Raw genomic sequence first — 19,832 nt, 5'->3', positions numbered from 1 at the left:
AAGAATATCAACAAAGAAAAAGAAAATGTAAGAAACTACCAAACAGAAATCACAGAGCTGAAGAATATAATGACTGAACTGAAAAATACAATAAAGGAGTTCAACAATAGATTCAGTGAAGCACCAGAAAAGATCAGTAAACTCTAAGACAGGGATAGCAGTGGAACTCATCCAATCGGAGCAGCTAAGAGAAAAAGGAATTTAAAAAAGTGAAGAGAGCTTAAAGGACTTGTAAAACATCAAGCGGATCGATATTTATATTATAGGGATCCCAGAAGGAGAAGAAAGAAAGGGGTAACAGACTCATTTGGAGAAATAATGGCTGGAAACTCCCTAACCTGAGGAAGAAAACAGAAGTTCAGATCCAGAAAGCCCAGAGACTTCCAAATGAACCCAAGGAAACCCACACCAAGATACATTATAATTAAATTGTCAAAAGTGAAAGAATGGTTACAAGGCAATATTTAGAAAAGTGAGCAGGGAGGAAAGAAATTCAATAGCTTAACATCTGGAGATTGAAACTGCTAGAGGTTTTGAATCATCCACGTTACCCTTACTTTGCTGATTATTCTTCAACTATTTCCAGTGTGTCCCAAATTGGAGGCAAAATATCCCTATTTATTTAGAAACTGTCTAATCCTTGAGCAACTCTATTTTTTTTTTCAATATACCAGTTAGGTCAACACTCCATATACTATGAAGCCAAAGCATTTCAAACTTAACAGGCTTAAAAAATTGCTTGAGCAGTTGGGCTGGGGAGGCATGCTGAGGGAATAAAACAAAGAATGGCCATTTGAAATAACCATCCAAGACTGAGGTCAAAGGGAAGCAGAGAGATTTTAGGTTCAGCATAAACTGAACCTAAAACCTGAACCTGAACCTATTTCAGAGTATCACACAGAGTACAAACACACATGACATTTATCAGCGTCCCCCATCCCAGGTTACATTCAGTTTAAAACTTCACAATTTAAAAAGCAGCTACACCTGTTGACACAAAATATATACACTTGACTGTACACTGAGTTGGAAAGGAGGTACCACTAATTTTGTTGTGTTACATGAGCTGAACAGAAAAATACACCCTGCCAATTTGGGGATGCTGGGTTGCAACTCGGCAATTTCAGAGAAACTAAATAATACAATATGTCCTTTGAGGCCAAAAATGACTAGGAGATCATTTGAGTCTGGGCTACAGTATCCTTGCTCAAGTGCTGAGCTTGTTTTTTCTCTCATGAACAAAGTTAATGAGAGATGAGTTTAGAAAAGAGTGTTTTGCCGCAAAATTTGGTTCATTTCCCAAAGTAAATTAAACTGTTCTTATCGAAATGTCTGAAGGCTGATCAGTTCAGTTCAGTTCAGTTGTTTAGTCGTGTCCGACTCTTTGCGACCCCACAAATCGCAGCGCGCCAGGCCTCCCTGTCCATCACCAACTCCCAGAGTTCACTCAAACTCACGTCCATCGAGTCAGTGATGCCATCCAGCCATCTCATCCTCTGTCGTCCCCTTCTCCTCCTGCCCCCAATCCCTCCCAGCATCAGAGTCTTTTCCAAGGAGTCAACTCTTCCCATGAGGTGGCCTAAGTACTGGAGTTTCAGCTTTAGCATCATTCCTTCCAAAGAATACCCAGGGCTGATCTCCTTTAGAAATGGACTGGTTGGATCTCCTTGCAGTCCAAGGGACTCTCAAGAGTCTTCTCCAACACCACAGTTCAAAAGCATCAATTCTTCAGCGCTCAGCTTTCTTCACAGTCCAACTCTCACATCCATACATGACCACTGGAAAAACCAATAGCCTTGACTAGACAGACCTTTGTTGGCAAAGTCATGTCTCTGCTTTTCAATATGCTACCTAGGTTGGTCATAACTTTCCTTCCAAGGAGTAAGCGTCTTTTAATTTCATGGCTGCAGTCACCATCTGCAGTGATTCTGGAGCCCAAAAAAATAAAGTATGACACTGTTTCCACTGTTTCCCCATCTATTTCCCATGATGTGATGGGACCAGATGCCATGATCTTCGTTTTCTGAATGTTGAGCTTTAAGCCAACTTTTTCACTCTCCTCTTTCACTTTCATCAAGAGGCTTTTTAGTTCCTCTTCACTTTCTGCCATAAGGGTGGTGTTATCTGCATATCTGAGGTTATTGATATCACAATAAGTCATTCTTTCATCCTCAGATCTTAATTTAAAAAAACTTTAAGTTATCATTAGAATACCATTTCAAGCATTAAGAAAAAAGACTACTTTTTCTGAGATTTTTAGGAAAAAAACTAGAATTTTCATATTTGTTGATATAACCTAAATACAAATGGTTACTTAGCTAATTTCATCCTCATTTCAAGATTTCTGTTTTCTTCTTAGAGGATTAGCTAATTATGTGCTTTCTATAGATAATATTGTACACACAGTGTTTTATTACAACCAAGTAAAATCCACTCATGTGTATTCCTAGTTAGATAGGAGTTAGACATACTGGACACAAATATTTATAAGAAATTTTGAAGAAAAAAGAAACTTATTAGATTTGGACCAGGGTAGAACGAAACCAGCGGAGAGGGCGACGGCAGCCCACTCCAGTGCTCTTGCCTGGAAAGTCCCATGGACGGAGGAGCCTGGTGGGCTGCAGTCCATGGGGTCACGCAGAGTCGGACACGACTGAAGCGACTTAGCAACAGCAGAAGGAAACCAGTGTTGCCCAGACTCAAAGGTATAAGAAAGTGAAAGTGGTCAGTGAGTTAGGGCCAGAAGGTGAAAGTGAGGGAATGAGGGGAAATTAAAAAGATAAACCAAGGACTTCTGCTCCCATCCACTTTGGGGAAATTGGGATCAGATTCACCCTGCCATCATAGACAACTGGAAACTGGAGATCCTGTGTGAAACAAAGATTTTCAAACTGGAAAACACACAACACAGATCCATGATCCCTGAGAAAGAGGCTACAAACTAAATGAATCCTGTTGTTGCTTCAGCTTTCTGCCTGGGGGCACTTACAAGCCACGGTGCAGAAGGGGCTCCTCCTGAAGAATACTGAAGTCTTGAAATGAGGATCAGAGATTAGAGTTTGGGGAAGCTGAGAAACTGGAATCTATGGCACAGAGTTCATCAGGAGGTTGCTTCCCAGACAAAGAGAACCAGGTTCCCGGTTGTGGAGCCCCTGGAGACTCTGGCTGAATGCTAAGTCGTGTGTGCAGAAGATGAAATGCCCTAGGTCTGAGCAAAGAACTCCCAGGGAGCCCTAAGCTGAACAAGTCCTAGAGCTCCCAGGGGAATTGAGTTCTAACCAATCAGAGAACAAACTTCGTTGAACAAACAAGTATCCAGTCAATACCTCAGAAGAGTCATATCACAGTAGGACGGCTAAACTAGTCTTAGAATAGAGGCTGAAGTGCTTTAAAATAAGATTCCAAAGTATCAAACTGATCCGTAAGGAACTTAACTGCCTGCCAGGACAAAGTCCCTGTTACATCAACAAAATCTAGGCACACAACAACATACATTAGCAATGTCTAGCATCCAATTTAAAAATTACTAGATAAGGCAAGAAATAAGAAAATGTGACCCTAAACTGGAGAAAACTAATTTGAAGGAAACAAATCAAGAAAGGAAAGAAAATGGAATTCATGGAGAAGCATAATAAAATAGCTATTAAAATATGTTCAGTATGCTCAAGGATTTAAAGAAAAACGAGTCTAATGAGAAAAATGAAAGATTCCAGAAAACCAAATGGAAATTCTAGAGATAAACATAAAGTATCTGAAATGAAAAAAACAATTAGATTTTATGTGATTTAAATTTTTCCAGTTTTATTGAGATATAATTGACAACAAACAGCCCAATCAAAAAACGGGCAGAAGATCTAAATAGACATTTCTCTAAAGAGGATAAACAGATGGCCAACAAGCACATGAAAAGATGCTCAAAGTTGCTAATTATTACAGAAATGAAAATCAAAACCACAATAAGGTATAGCACACACCAGTCAGAATGGCCATTATTAAGAAGTCTACACATAATACATGTTGGAGATGGTGTGGAGAAAAGGGAACCCACCTACACTGTTGTGGAAATGTTATTGTTGCAGCCTCTATGGAAAATAGTTTGTTGCTGCTGCTGCTGCTGCTAAGTCACTTCAGCTGTGTCCAACTCTCTGCGACCCCGTAGACGGCAGCCCACGAGGCTCCCCCATCCCTGGGATTCTCCAGGCAAGAACACTGGAGTGGGTTGCCATTTCCTTCTCCAATTCATGAAAGTGAAGTCATTCAGTTGTGTCCAACTCTTAGCAACCCCATGGACTACAGCCCATCAGACTCCTCGGTCCATGGGGTTTTCCAGGCAAGAGCACTGGAGTGGGGTGCAATTTGTAGGTTCCTCAAAAAACTAAACCTAGAACTACCATGCGATCCAGTAATTCCACTCCTGGGCATAAATCTGAAGAAAATGGAAACACTAATTTGAAAAGATACAAGCACCCCAATGTTCACAGCAGCACTATTTACCATAGCCAAGATATGGAAGCAACCTAAGTGTCCACCAACACATGAATCTAGATAAAGAAGATGTGTATAAACATATATATATATATATATATATATATATATATATATATATACAATGGAATACTACTAAACCATAAAAAGTATAAAAATTTTGCCATTTGCAATAACATGGATGGACTTGGAGGGCATTTAGTGAAATAAATAAGATAAAGACAAATACTGAATGTTATCATTTATTTGTGAAATCTTTCCAGTGGTCATGTATGGATGTGAGAGTTGGACTGTGAAGAAAGCTGAGCGCTGAAGAATTGATGCTTTTGAACTGTGGTGTTGGAGAAGACTCTTGGGAGTCCCTTGGACTGCAAGGAGATCCAACCAGTCCATTTCTAAAGGAGATCAGCCCTGGGTGTTCTTTGAAAGGAATGATGCTAAAGCTGAAACTCCAGTACTTAGGCCACCTCATGCAAAGAGCTGACTCACTGGAAAAGACTCTGATGCTGGGAGGGATTGGAGGCAGGAGGAGAAGGGGACGACAGAGGATGAGATGGCTGGATGGCATCACTGACTCGATGGACGTGAGTTTGAGTGAACTCTGGGAGATGGTGATGGACAGGGAGGCCTGGCGTGCTGCGATTCATGGGGTCGCAAACAGTCGGACACGACTGAGCGACTGAACTGAACTGAACTGAAAAAATAAAAAGAATGAATATAACAAAACAGAAACAGACAGACATAGAGAACAAACTAGTGGTTACCCATGGGGAAGAGGAAATTGGAGAGAGGCAAGGTAGGGGTTTGGGATTATGAGATACAAACTACCATCTGGAAAATAAATAAGCTACAAAGATATACAGCACAGGGAATACAGCCAACATTTATAATAAATTTAAATGGAGTATAACCCATACAAATTTTGAATTAGTATGTTGCACAACTGAAACGAATATAATATTGTATTAATAAATCAACTATACCTCAATTTAAAAAAAAGATGAAAACTTCCGAACAACGATAGGACAAATAGAAAACAAGCTAATAGCAAGACTCTAGATTTAAACCCAAACACATGATAATTACATAAGAAGTAAGTGATCCAAACGCTCCAATTAAAAGGCCAGGTTTGTCAGGCTGAATATAAAAGCAAGCTCCAACTCTCTGCTGACTACAAGAAGAGAGACTCCCTCTTTAAGAAGAAAGACACAAGTAAGTTTAAAAGGGTGGGAAAAGATACATCATGCAAACACCATTGTAAGAAATCTGTGTGGCTATATGGATATCAAAGATATCAGACCCCAGGGCAAAGGACAGGAAATGGATGTCCAGGGTCTGGAGCCAGGTTGCAGGTGACAGCAGCTAAGGAAATAAAATTTACATTTTTAGGCAGAACAAGAACATTTAAACACAAAATTGTCTCTTTCTGTCCATTTGGACCTCCACCCTCCCAAATATGCAGTGCACATTTCTGTTGCATATTATCAAGACGGTTCTCCAAGATGAGAGTGCATGCCTCAAGATCATTTTCCACGCTTTCTTCTGATTCTATCAACGTAACTTCTTAAAAGACCAGCTACTTTTAAGAAGCTTATTTCTCAGCTCTGTAGGGGGTTATGTATTGGCTTACCTGGACTATAATATCCTATATCCCTGGGGGACTTCATGTAAAAAATCAACATGCCATTTTGATATACAGTCTTTTGTCTCAAAAAAGTATATGATTATGCCTTTGACTTCTAATAGGTGGAACTGTTCTCAGAGCTTTCTGAGTTTATCTTCTGGGTTGTAATCCTGCGTTTGGCTCAGATAAAATTCTCTTTTCTTCTTAGCTTGATGGTTAATTGAATTTTTGTGAATGCAGCAGTCCTGGCTGATGGACAGAGATAAGACAGAATCAGAATCACCTGGAGAGGAAGGCTGACATCACCAACTGCTAGGCTGCATCCCATTCAGCGGGGCTGGGATTGGTCCTGAAATTTTGCATTTCTAACAAGCCCCCAGATGATGCTGATCTTGCTGGTCAATGGATTCACTGGGGGAGCCACTGGCTCCGAATGATCCTCTTCTTTCTCTTTAAAATGGACAATTCTATCTTAAGAGATATTGTAAGAAATTCGAAAGAAAATAAGTGAGGAATCTGAAAGTGTAGATATTGATTTCCCTTAAAATCGACTGATTAGAATTAATTGAGATGGGAGTTGGGATACTAAGGGAACGGAGGATTCAGCCTTAGCCAGCTACCTGGGGAGTGGTGCCTCTGAGTAAAGGAAATACAGAAGAAATCGATTTAGGGTGGAAATAACGAGCCCAATTTTAGATTTGTTGAATTTTAAATGCAGTACTCATTTATCTTTCTCACTTTTTCAAAAAGGTCAGTGCAGTGGCTGAGTCCTTTTACTATAGTTTAATTGTGTGCCTTAAAAGGGCATTTCCAAGCTGTGGGGGGAAAAAAATAAAATCTGTGTGAGCTGTTTTCTGGCCCCAGGTGGGCCTTCCTGACCTCTGCATTTGCGTCAGACACTTGGCGTCTTGGAAGTTGCACATTTGTCTAAGGCAAATGTCGAGTCAACTCGGATCCGAGATCTAAGAAACCAGTGAACCGCGCGCCCTTTACCGCACGGAAGGGCGGTACTGGCCTCCTTTTTTTGCCCATCTTGCTAACACTGCTTGAAGTGTAATGTAGCTTTCCTATTTCAAAGGTTTTGTATTATTTCACCAGGAGTTGGAAAAATGGACGGCGCCTATACTGTTTCTCCCTAAAGGAAAAGGATGATAGTAACGGAGAAGTTTAAAACATCTCCATCGCAAAACGCTTACAGTTCAGAAGGCATGAAGCATCGCCAAGGATTTCCCCGCGGAAACAGCTTCTGCTGTCTACGAACACTGGTCGCAGCCCAGGAGCACAGCTCGCGCCTCGTTCCCACTCCCAAAGCGCCGGGTTGGCGCGGTCTTCCCCTCAGTTCCCGTTACTTAGCAACGTCCCGGTAAGTGGAGACAATGCCCTGTGAATCTGTAGTGCCTTGTGTATTAAGCGTTTCTCCTTTCACTGCCCCCCATGGGGGTGGGGTGGGTATATTGTGTATTCTTTAGTAATGGATGGCTACTGGCCGCGCCCAGCACGGTTGGTCCAGAAACTAACCCTCAAGCAAGGATGAAGACGCCAAAGGCTCAGGTCCCCGAAGCCCGCGAGGACCACGGCCCTTAGACCCTGCCTTTACCCCTCATCTCCCTTCCCCCAGCCCCTGGGCTACGCGCGCCCCCAGCGGAGAGAGGGGCCAGACGGGGGGCGCGGGGCCGAGCCGCGGGCGCGCGGAGCAGAGCGCGGGGTCGGGGAGCGGGCCCGAGGGGCGAGCGGAGGGCGCGGAGCCCCGGTGCGGGAGCCCCGGTGACGCACCAGTGACGTCGACGGCGGCGGGCGGGATTTCCCGGCCCCTCCCGGGCGCCCGGCGAGACCCCGCCGTGGAGTGGGCGCGAAAAGCCGTGGACGCGAGGAGGTGGGGGCCCGGGGCCCGCGCTCTGCGGGGGCCGGGACTGGACGCGCTCCCGGAGCCCGGCCTGGGGTGCTGAGCAGAGTGCTTGGAGTCCGAGTGACTGCGCGTTCCAGCGGGGCCGGGGCTCGGCCCCCTGCGCGCCCGCCCGGCTCACGTGGTCTCTCCCCCGCCCGGGCCGGGAGGCGCGGGGCGGGGCGGGGCCGCTGACGCGGCGCGGAGACCCCGCGGGCGGAGGAGGCGCGGCGCGGGGCGCGCGTTTCCACCGCTCAGCGGGTCAGTGTCGAGGTGCGGGAGTCCCGGAGCGGAACCGGCGCCGGGCTTGAGGGGCGATGCCGCGCGGTCTGGCCGCCCCCCGCGAGCACCGCCCCGGAGACAAAGCCCGCGCGTGAGCGGCGCCCTCGGCCCGGGTAAGTGGGCGCCCGCTGGCGGGTCGGTCGGGGCGTGTCGGTGGGGCACGGATGGCACAGCCCTTGCTCCCGTGAGCTCGGGGCGAGCCGGAGGCAAAAGGGAAACTCGGGCTGGACCGTCTCTGGAACTGGAGAGACGGGTCTGGTGCCTGCGTCGTCCTACAGCTGTCGGAGGAAGCTCGCGAAACGCACACCTGTGATAATCTTGGCCACGAACGGCGAGCCCGGCCCTCGTGGCGCCGGCACAGGTGGGTATCAGCGGCCCGGCGGGGGCTCCTCAAATCCGGGACCCTCCGCAAAGCCCTTCTCAAACCCAAGCGCAGGTTTGGACAGACAACTCGGAACGTTGAAGGGGTCTCCTGGGGGTCGCGGTCGCCCCATTTGTCCGGCTTGAAGCAGGGGAAGCTCCTGGGGACCCTGTTTCCCGAAGTAGGTCATGGCAGGGACGTCCCCCATTGAAGAAGAAGTGGAAGGGCTAGTAGTAGCGGAAGAGATGGAGGGGCTAGTTGGTCATTTTATTCGGGGAAATTTCTCTGGGCCCGAAGAAGCCCTCTTGATTCCTCATCATTGGAACACCTGCTTTGGGAGCAGTTCCGGAGGCGTCAATGGACTACGGGGCCCCTTATGGCGTCTGTCCTCCAGTCTGGTGCTGAAATGGGCTGCGCTCGCCATTCGCAAACCAGCAGCGTTGGGGAGGCTTTAGTTTACTGTTTTAAATTACCTTAGGAATAATAGCAAAAGGATGGGATGGGGCGGCGGGCAGAGGTGTGACTGGAGAAGACTTCGTAATTTAAAAATAAGGAGGACTTGCTTATTTCTGTGTGTCTTGGGCTAGGATGCTCAGAAATGCAAAAATGTTAAAGTTTCATCAAGTGATAAAGTGGATCGTGGACACACGTTCTCCCACCCTCTCCCCAGCTTCCCACCGACACCGGTTTTCTTCTCTTTCTGTCGCCTCCCAGGACTGTAAAAGGCTGGCACAGGGCTGGCCGGTTCAGTCGGAGCGAAGGGCCTGCTGGACTGCGCTGGTGTTTCCCATTAAAACGTGCCAGTCTTATCATCTGCTCATGAGCCCTCACGGATGGTGCTTCCTTCTCATAGAAAATTCAGTGGCAGACACCTCAGAGAGGCAGGGAAGGGACTCGGGCTCTTTGGCTGGCTTCTTGATTCTTTGGGGAAATCCTTTTCCTGATTTTTGTATGCTGTGGGGGAAGGGAGGCACCCACCTTCTGATCTGGCCCTGTTCCCTGCAGGAGGCTACTGTGGGAGCAACCAAGGTGATAAATGGAAAGCCTGTTTCAGTGCTGAGAAACAAGACAGGGTACATTGTAAACTGGTAATTATTTTTGAAGTGTGAGGTTGGCTCAGTTATCAGCTGTGATGAGACATGAATATCTCACATCATAACTAGTTCATGTAAATACAAGGTTTATTGTGGTGCTTCCCTAGTTAATGAGTAGCCTCACGTTGAGGTTATTGGGCTGAAATGACTATTTAGGACAACCAGCTTCCTGTTTTCGCCTCCACCCACACATGGCTCGAATCCTCAGCCTCTTTAACATCCAGTTGCTCAGGAGAAGCCTCTGGAAGATGTTTGGCCAGCTGAGAGAAAAAGCATTGCAAAAGGGTCATTCCCAGTAATGCCGTGATTGGCTGGATAACTGCCTTTCGCATATCTCATGCAAGGCAGTGGTGGAGAAACAAGGAAAAAGCTTTTCCTTATATTCATTTTACAGTTTTTATAGCCAAAATGACAATCCATGGTGCCTCCCAAATCTTACTACATTCTTTGAAATGGTGAGAACTGGGCACTGTCCTCTTGTTCCCCGGGTTCCCAGGAAGCAAGTGCCTGACAGCTGTCTCTGGAGGATGAGGTTGGGCTTAGGAGTGATTGTGTATGATGTGTGTGTGTGTGTCTCTCTCTCTCACACACGCACACACACGCTGACTCACCACATAACTACTGCTTACTGAAGAACGCAGCCAAATGGCTGAGAAAAGACTGAAGTCTACTAGACAGATCATTCTCATTTATAGCCACATTTCACTGTCACATTTTTCTTACCTTGTCTCATTTTTGTTCTAGTTGAAGAAGGGAGATGACTTTATAATGCATTACCTGCTAGTAGATTGCCCTTTTTTCTTAATGGAATTTCAAAATGTCTTTAAGATATTACCTGATTTGTTCTCAGAACACCTTTATGAGAATTTACTAGTATCTAACCTTGCACATTTTCTCTATTTTTTTTCCCACTCTAGACATATTCAGACATCAAGAGGCTTATTATTCAGGTAGAGAGATTGCTCAGTATTGTTAAACCAGAAACTGAAATTTAACTTCTTTCATAACACCAAAAATACTACCAAAAAATCCTTTCAACAATAACCAGCAAAGGAATTTTGATTGGAAGTCAAGAGAAGCTGAATGAGTGTCAGGAAAGAAAAACAGTGAAATCAATTATAGTATAGAAATTAGCGTGATGCTACTGAAAGTTCTTGGAGCTTCCCTGATAACTAAGTGGTAAAGAATCTGCCTGCCAATACAGGACACTCAGGTTTAATTTCTGGGTCGGGAAGATCCCCTGGAGAAGGAAATGGCAACCCACTCCTGCATTCTTGCTTGGGGAATCCCGCGGACAGAGGAGCCTGGCAGGCCACAGTCCAAGGGGTCTCAAAGAGTTAGTCATAACTTAGCAACTAAACAATAACAACTGAAAAGTCTTAAGTAGCTGGTTAAAGCCATATGAAGAATAAACCAAATATCTTTTTAAATGGTCAGAAGTGAAGACATGCAAGTGAAGTTTGCATTTAGGGAAGAAAGTAGAAGCAAGAAGTACTGCTGGAAGAAAAGAAAATATTACACAGGAAAACAATGGATCCTTAAAAAGAGATTATTCAACAAGCTAGCTGGAGCATTCCGAGTCCCTTTAATTGTCCAGGAGCTTTTGTTAGATCAAATGGCAGCGGGTGTGCAGTCAGTCTTCCTGGTGGAACTTGGCAAACAAAACGGCAGGTCCTGTGAGGCTGGGGGAGTGAGGCTGTTGAAGATATGATGCTTGAGGAATGGGCCCTGGGTGTCCAGAGAGAAGTGAGGAGTGTGGTCAAGCTAATCTATGCCCAAAGCCTTGATTTTCCCAGGTGTCTGCAAGTCACCAGTGCCCCAACCTGGGAGGACCAGACGGCAGAGGGAGCATGGGGCAGCCGGGTGGAGGAAAGACCAGGCTTCCTCTGGGTCCATTCTGTGGATGATCTCATTTAATCCTCACAGCGCACCTGCAAGGTTTCTCTTTGTTGTTGTTGTTCAGTTGCCAAGCCGTGTCTGACTCTTGGCCACCCCATGGACTGCAGCATGCCAGTCTTCCCTGTCCCTCACCATCTCCTGGAGTTTGCCCCAAGTTCATGTCCATTGCATCAGTGACACCATCCAGCCATCTCATCCTCTGTGCCCTCTTCTGCTTCTACCTTCAGTCTTTCCCAGCATCAGGGTCTTTTCCAGTGAGTCAGCTGTTCACATCAGGTGTCCAAAGTATTGGAGCTTGAGCTTCAGCATCAGTCCATCCAATGAATTCAGGGTTGATTTCCTTTAGGATTGACTGATTTGATCTCCTTGCTGTCCGAGGGACTCTCAAGAGTTTTCTCCAGCACCACAGTTTGAAAGCATCACTCCTTCGGCACTCAGCATCTTTACAGTCCAGCTTGCACATCCGTACGTGATTACTGGAGAGACCATAGCTTTGACTATATGGACCTCTGTCAACAAAGTGATGTCTTTGCTTTTTAGTACACTATCTGGGTTTGTCTTCTAATTTCAGGTTAAAGGTTTCTATTTAGCCAAAACAATGACAGCAGTGTGCCGTTAGTGTCCTTTTTATCCAGGAGTATTCTGGCAGGCTTTTTGTGGGTGATGGTGACTTTTTAAACTAAACGAGAAAGTGCATCTGTGTGTGGGTGTGCATGCACGCGTGTACTCAGTCAGGTCAGACTCTTGCAACTCTAACCTACCAGGCTTCTCTTGTCCATGGAATTCTCCAGGCAGGAATACTGGAGTGGATTGCCATTTCCTTCTCCAGCGGATCTTTCTTCCAAAGGATTGATACTTTTGAACTGTGTTATTAGAGAAGACTCTTGGGAGTCCCATGGACTACAAGATCAAACCAGTCAATCCTAAAGGAAATCAGTCCTGAATATTCACTGGGACAACTGAAGTTGAAGCTCCAATACTTTGGCCACCTGATACAAAGAACTGACTCATTAGGGAAAGACTGAGGACAAGAGGAGATGGGGATGACAGAGGGTGAGATGGTTGGATGGCATCACCAACTCGATGGACATGAGTTTGAGCAGGCTCCAGGAGTTGGTGATGGACAGGGAAGGCTGGCGTGCTGTAGTTCATGGGGTCACAAAGAGTCAGAGCAGCTGAACTGAATGAGACTTGTGCTGTGAGGCTGAAGAAGTAGATAGAAGAGACAGACTAAAGAAGTAATGCTTCAGACATCCCTCTGGGGCCCAAGTGATTCTCTCTGCCCCATCAAAGGCAGGCACAGTGCAGAGCAATAGCCCTCAATCCAGCACCTGGCAGGAACCGTGCTTTCTGCACTTCTCGTTAGTCCCTGAGCCGCCTCCTGGCACTCATGTCTAACTATCAGTTGTGGGGCCTTCTCTTCAACCCCTCTCCAGGGTCACCACCAAAGGAAAAGGAGCAGGGCCATAGCAATAGGAAGAAGGAAAACATTTTAATTTGTTTCCAAAATTCTTATTAGAACACCTTTACAGCCACAGCAAAAAGGCATTAATGTGAAAAATAAATGTGCCCTCTGTAGCTCCCGAATTCAACTGTATTTACTTCTTCCAATGTTTCACCACACACATACGTAAAATCAAGAGATTTTTGCCAAAGCAATATGTGAGTATAAAGATTCAAGTAGGAGAACTGGAATCAGAAAACAGGAAGGAAGGAGGAACGGGAGTATCGAGAAGGGTAGGACGCAAGTATGGAAGTCACTGAGGGCAGTTTGTTACCGGTAGGTTCTTTTCCATGATGACCGCTCAGCCTCTATGACTCAAGTCTGGACACTGTTGGAGGGGCAAAGACTGGGATGGCAGACAGTGGGCGATGTCAGGACACTCACATCCTGGAGGGGCCCCCTTTTTATCTATGGATCCCACTCCCACAGTGGCCTCCACCCTCCCATCTTATCTGTATGAGGGTCCAGGCATACCCAAGAATTGGTGTCCTCCGGAGTGTTTTCCCAGGACAGGCATCTGTCCTGTTGCTCTGGAGTACCTGCTGTGTATACCTTTCATGGAGATGTAGGAGAGAGGAAAAACTTTACATGCTATGTATACCTTTTATTGGAATGTCCTGAGGCCTGCAAATTAAGCTAATGACAGTTGAAAATAACAGGAGAACAGAGCTAGATTAACAGGGGGAAAGGTTTATTATGCATGTACACAGGCCCTTTGCGGGATAGGAGAGAAACCCAAAGAATACACTTCAGAGCCTATATACCCTTTTAACAAAGGGAGGTGAATTGTGGGAAAATGACAAAGGGGGTGGGGTGGGATTTGAGCTTCCAGGGGTGGTAAATGTTGGGTGGGTATATGTGTGGCAAAAGTTAATGACAGATAAGGGTTATTTTAGTGAGGTGTACCTGTGTAGGCCCAGCTTGGTGATGTCTTTCTTCAGTAATACTGGTTGTTTTCCTTCTCCTGGCTGATGGGAGTGTGGAAAAACCTTCACAAAAAATTTATGTCCTGGTTTTAGGTAGAAAGGGGGAGGCCAGAGAGTTCCTCCTGCATGCTGCTGCCTTTAGCTCAAAATAATCCTTATACCAAGGTGGCACCATTTGGGGATGGTATGTTCTGCCCCTTTTCTGATCCCAGGCTGCCCAGGTGGCTCAGCGATAAAGAATTCACCTGCCAATGCAGGAGACTCAGGTTCCATCCTTAGGCCGGGAAGATCCCTTGGAGGAGGGCATGGCAACCCCCTCCAGTATTCTTGCCTGGAGAATCCCATGGACAGAGGAGCCTGATGGGCTACAGTCCATGGGGTCGCAAAAGAGTCAGACACGACTAAGCGACTAAACACCAATAAAATTCTGATCCGCCTCAGGGTTTCTAGCAGAACCTTTCCTTAGCAAAGTCTGAAGCCCACAGCCAGTGTCGCATCCTAAACCAGCATGACTAACCTCTCTTTGCTTCTAGTTTCTGTTCATCAGTCTTGGGAAAATTCTGTTTCCTCTGTGCCTCCACTGATTGTACTTATAACCCAGGGGTTCCGGTGGTCGGTAGATGCTCATTTAGCCCCTGATACCTGCGGGGCCATGCCAACGAAGGAGGGCTGTGTCCTGGTTAAGGAGACGGATTACTGAAGTGTGTCCGTGTGTGTTTGATGTGGAAGCAAATGTTGCAGAGACGTAAAAACAGTCAGGCTTCCAGAGTTTTAATGGCTTTGTGGCCAGGAAAGGCTGATGGAGCTTGAGTGGAGATTTCCGAAGCATTGAACCTCAAGGGAAATAACAGAGGGAAGCGGACAGTGACATCAGCCACCAGATTCTTTCTAGAACTAGGTGAGGTGCAGATACGTAAACCAGCCTTCGTCAGCCTCCTGTATTTTCTTCTGCAGCTGAATTTTATCCGACAGGACAGGATCACCGGAGTCTTCTGCTGACTTGGACTTTGGGTTCCCGGGTGACCCTGCCACCCCAGCCGGGTCTCTGAGGGGCTTCACCTCATCTCCCTTGCAGTTGGGGTTTGATGTTTCTGCTCCATTCTTCTCCACCTGGTGGGTCTTGTCGAGCTGTACCTGTTTCTGGCTGTTTCCCACGGACCTTTCTGTGCTTCGTCCATCCACGTGCAGTGTGTGTGACCACAGCTGTGTCTCTACACCGTAGACCTGCTAAGAGGAGATCAGACAAAAGCACTGTGTGTCCTGTCTGGCCCCCAGGTCCACTGAGCTCTCCTCGGGGTCAGACTCCTCTGAACTCGCCAGCTTCTCTCCTTGTGCTGAAAGCTGTTTTAGTGAACGGCATCTGAAATAAGCTGATTGTTGGCCTGGACCCAGACAGATTTTCTTGGTCAGGGGATTTGTCCCCACGGAGTCTGCCAGTCCTCATTGTGACCAGCCTTCCCAGGGAGGCTGGCCTTTCTCTGCTTTTCCTGAGCTTTACTGCTGAAATCTACATTCATCCAGATTGCTGGGCACCAGGAAAGGACTTTCTCAATGCATGTATTTTGCTGAAAGTGGTAGCTGTGTGGCTGATAGACTGTATGTAAACCATACATTTTTTTCCCCACTGGAGGGAACTCTTTAAAAATGTGACCTTCCGATTTTATTTTATGTTTTATTGAAGCATAGTTGATTTGCAATATTGTGTCAATTTCTGCTGTGCAGCAGAGTAACTCAGTTGTACATATATGTATGTATATATACTTTTTCATAATTCTTTTCCATTATAGTTTTTCATAGGATATTGAATATAGTTCCCTGTGCTATATAGTAGGATCTTGTTTGTAAATCATACACTTTCAAGATGTTCATTTACTGAGGACTTCCCTAGTGGTCCAGTGGCTACAACTCCACACTCCCAATGCAGTGGGCCTGGGGTTCGATCCCTGGTCAGGAAACTAGATCCCTCATGCCACAACTACAGATAATGCATGCCACAACTAAGACCCGGTACAGCCAGATAAATAGGCAAATACTTTTTAAAAAAAGGTGTTCCTTTACTGAACATGTGACAAGCAGTTGAGTTCACGCACTAGGTATTCTGGGCACTAGCAATTTAAAGATGAATAAGACATAGTCATGTCCTTCAAAGAACTCATAATCTAGAGGGAAATAACATGTGTGTAAACAGCTCACCCACCCCAGGTTAACACTCTGACAGCCACATTTAAAGTGCTGTGGGAGCAGTGAAGCTGGGAGCATCACTTCTCCCAGGGAGCAGCAGGTGCAGCAAGAACCTGACAGCAAGCTTAGCGCTTAAACTGGTGCTGGAAAGCTGAGTCACAGTTTTCAATCCAGACAAAGGAGAAGGGGCTTTCTAAGCAAGAGGGACCAGGCTGTGTGAAGGCTCAGTCAGGAAAGTGCAGCAAGGAGAGGGGAGCAGGCGGAGCAGAGCCAGGGCATGAAGACTCATGAGTGGCAGATGGAAGTGTGTTCTCTGGGAGGAGCGGGCCCCAGGGCAGGTGTTCAGCAGATGCAGGATTTAGCAGGGCCCAGCCCTGGTGCTCTGCGCCTGCTGTGAGGAGTGAGTAGGAGATGGAGGGCGGGGAGAGCTGCCCTCCAGGGCAGCAGAAGTCTGGCTGCACTGGTACCCAGGTGATAACAGGTGGTGGGTGAGACTGCCCACCTGGAGGGTAGAAGGTAAACCAAGTCTTCAGAGAACAGATGTAAAGTCTCGGACAAAACAAAAGTGATTCTCTAGAATACGTGCTGTTTCTACTGCAGGTTCTCTTGGCCCTTAGAAGGGACCCGCCCTGCTGCCCAGCAGTCCCTGAGCCTGCTCAGCCCGCCCCTCTTCGAAGCCGCAGCAAACCACCGCTGCCCCGCTTCCCGGGGTGACTCATTCTCCCTGCCTTGGAGCAGTTGCAGCCCTGCTCCTTGTTTACGATTCCGTGGTCCCCTGATGTGGCGGGTTTGATCCGAGGCTGCTCACGCCACCTCTCACCACTCGCTGACGTCGGGGATGACAGTTCATTAGCCTTCAGTGAGCACATGTCTCTCCTCAAGGGTGAGTCTCTGTCTTCTGTTTTTCCAGAAACTCCTGGTCACCCTCTATTCACCCCCAAGCTCTGGTGGCCCCTGGCCAGGCTTCACGGTAACCATGGCAACTCACCTAAGCCACCCACAGATTGGCCCAGGGCCCGGGTCCAGCCTGGGCTCCCTCTGGTTTTCATTATGAAACGTGCTCCTGGTGGGGCTTCTCTCTCTCTCTCTTTCACAGTCCTCACTGTCTCTGTTCTGCTGAGTTTTCCTGACTGCACCTTCCAAGTGTGAGGAATGCAGAGTGGAAGAGGCAGGCGGTGGAGGGGGAACCAACGGTTGTGGCTCCTAGACTCCACAGCACAGGCTCAGTAGCTGGTGGGGTGCAGGCTTAGTGGCTCCGTGGCATGTGGGATCTTCCCAGCTCAGGGATCGAACCCATGTCTCCTGCATTGGCAGGTGGATTCTTTACCACTGAGCCACCAGGGAAGCTCCCAGGATTGTCTTGAGTTTTACAAACCTCTGATGGTCTCTGTGGGTCCTTCTTCCTTGCGTCTGATCACCCCCTGCCTGCCCAAGCATCCCAGGGGCCTGTTTCCCAGGCTGGTCTCTCCCACTTCCCCCACCCCACCCCTGGAGCCAGGAGACATAACTCTCAGCAAACACCACCTGCAGGAGCTCAGATTTTCCGGAAACTCTAGGATGCCTGCATGCATCAGTTTCACGAGATAGCCTCCTCAATGGGGAAATCAGCTTCTCGCCCTGAAGACCTGCCCCTGCACAGTGCATACTTGACCTCGGAACACAGACATCCCCTCCCGACTCCCTTCCCACAGCGAGCAGCGTCCCATGGTCCTGAGCAGCCTGCAGGTGGCACCCTTGTTTGCTCTGGAGTCAGGAAGCACCCTTGGTTGTTGATGAGGTGTGCGAAGGTTGCCGCATGCCTGGTCTCCCAGTGTGACGAGGAAGGTCTGATTCTCAGTGCTGACCGCTCTCCTTACACATGGCCCCCGCCCCTGGGTTGTCTTGTCCTGCTCACCTCCTCTCTCTCAACACAGGGGTCCAGAGACAGGCCAGTCCCGGCCTTCCTCTGGTCCCTTTCTAGGTGCCTTTGGGGTCCTCTCATAGATGAGAGGGGCTTCCCAAGCGGCGCAGCGATAATCAATCTGCCTGTCAATGCAGGAGACCAGGGCTTGCTCTCTAGGTCAGGAAGATCCCCTGGAGTAGGAAATGGCAACCCACTTAAGCGTTCTTGCTGGAGAGTCCCATGGACACAGGAGCCTGATGGACTGCAGTCCGTGGGGTCGTAAGAGTCAGACATGATGGAAGGACTGAGGACATAGATGAGAGCCTCCCTTGTACAGTTCAGAAGTTTGGCACCAAGACTCCTTTCTGAGGAGGGCTTTCAGAATCTACCTTCAAGTGAAAAGCAAAACGCCTCTTTCTTTCTCTTCTCGCTTTAATAATCCTAGCTCCTGAGCAGGCATTGTGGATGCCTCTGGCCGACTGAGAAGGGTTAAGTACAGGGAAGCAGAATCGCTGCAGACGGTGACTAGCAGCCATGAAATTAAAAGACGCTTGCTTCTTGGAAGAAAGGCTATGACCAACCTAGACAGCATATTAAAAGCCAAAGACGTCGCTTTACCGACAAGGTTCGTCTAGTCAAAGCTATGGTTTTTCCAGAAGTCATGTATGGATGTGAGAGTTGGACTATAAAGAAAGCTGAGCGCCGAAGAATTGATGCTTTTGAACTGTGGTGTTAGAGAAGACTCTTGAGAGTCCCTTGGACTGCAAGGAGATCCAACCAGTCAATCCTAAAGGAAATCAGTCGTGAATATTCATTGGAAGGACTGATGCTGAAGCTCTAATACTTTGGCCACCTGATGTGCAGAACTGACACATTGGAAAAGACCCTGATGCTGGGAAAGAATGAAGGCAGGAGGAAAAGTGGACGACAGAGGATGAGATGGTTGGATGTCATCACCGACTCAATGGACATGAGTTTGAACAAGCTTGAGAGTTGGTGATGGACAGGGGAGCCTGGTGTGCTGTAGTCTATGGGGTCGCAAAGAGTCAGACATAGCTGAACAACTGAACTGAACGGGGAAGCATGGAAATAAAGCACAGACGAAGCGTCAGAATATTCTCCTTCTACATCCTAGTCTGGACTCGCCTGTTTAGGGAAAGGAAGGACCCTCAGGGTCCCTGAGATGGAAGTGAAAGGAAAGATCCCTAGCTATTATCCAGGCAGTGTAGTGAGGCCAGATAATCAACCACTGACTGGCTGGTTAAAAGAAGTTAAGGGACTTAAGTTACCTCCCCTCTGCCAGCCTGCAGCTTCCTCAGCGTGGTGCCTAGAATTACTGCAAGAGTTCTCTAAATTTGCATCTGCACCAGGAACCCTGGAGACTGAACACAGGATGCTGTGCTTTTGAATTGTTGCTGTTCTGTTAAGTTGTGTCTGACTCATTGCAGCCCTATGGACTACAGCATGCCAGGCTTCCCTGTCCTTCACTGTCTCCCAGAGTTTGCTCAAACTCCTGTTCATTGAATCGATGATGTCATCCAACTATCTCATCCTGTCGCCCCATTCTCCTCCTGCCCTCAATCTTCTCCAGCATCAGAGTTTTTCCAATGAGTCAACTCTTTGCATCAGGTAGCCAAAATATTGGAGCTTCAGCATCAGTTCTTCCAATGAATGATCAGGGTTGATTAGGATTGACTGGTTTGATCTCCGTG

At 47.2% G+C, this 19,832-nt stretch overlaps 1 protein-coding gene across 3 annotated transcripts in view; it reads left to right on the top strand.

The window, feature by feature from the left end:
- The first annotated feature begins 7,331 nt into the window (after window positions 1-7,331).
- GNG4 (G protein subunit gamma 4) overlaps window positions 7,332-19,832 on the top strand; it is a 72,798-nt gene continuing 60,297 nt past the window's right edge. The window contains exons 1-2 of one of the 3 annotated variants that reach the window (XM_069571600.1): window positions 7,332-7,472; window positions 16,839-17,121. The gene's annotated coding sequence lies outside the window, so the exon portion shown is untranslated. Of the gene's footprint in view, window positions 7,473-7,925; window positions 8,387-16,838; window positions 17,122-19,832 lie in introns of those variants that run through there. The other 2 variants (XM_069571602.1, XM_069571603.1) reach the window with 2 other exon arrangements.

The sequence above is a fragment of the Ovis canadensis genome, chromosome 25 (assembly GCF_042477335.2).
Source record: "Ovis canadensis isolate MfBH-ARS-UI-01 breed Bighorn chromosome 25, ARS-UI_OviCan_v2, whole genome shotgun sequence".
Taxonomy (NCBI): Eukaryota; Metazoa; Chordata; class Mammalia; order Artiodactyla; family Bovidae; genus Ovis; species Ovis canadensis.
Note: the sequence above shows the minus strand (reverse complement) of the source record. Positions and strands in the feature narration are given on the sequence as shown.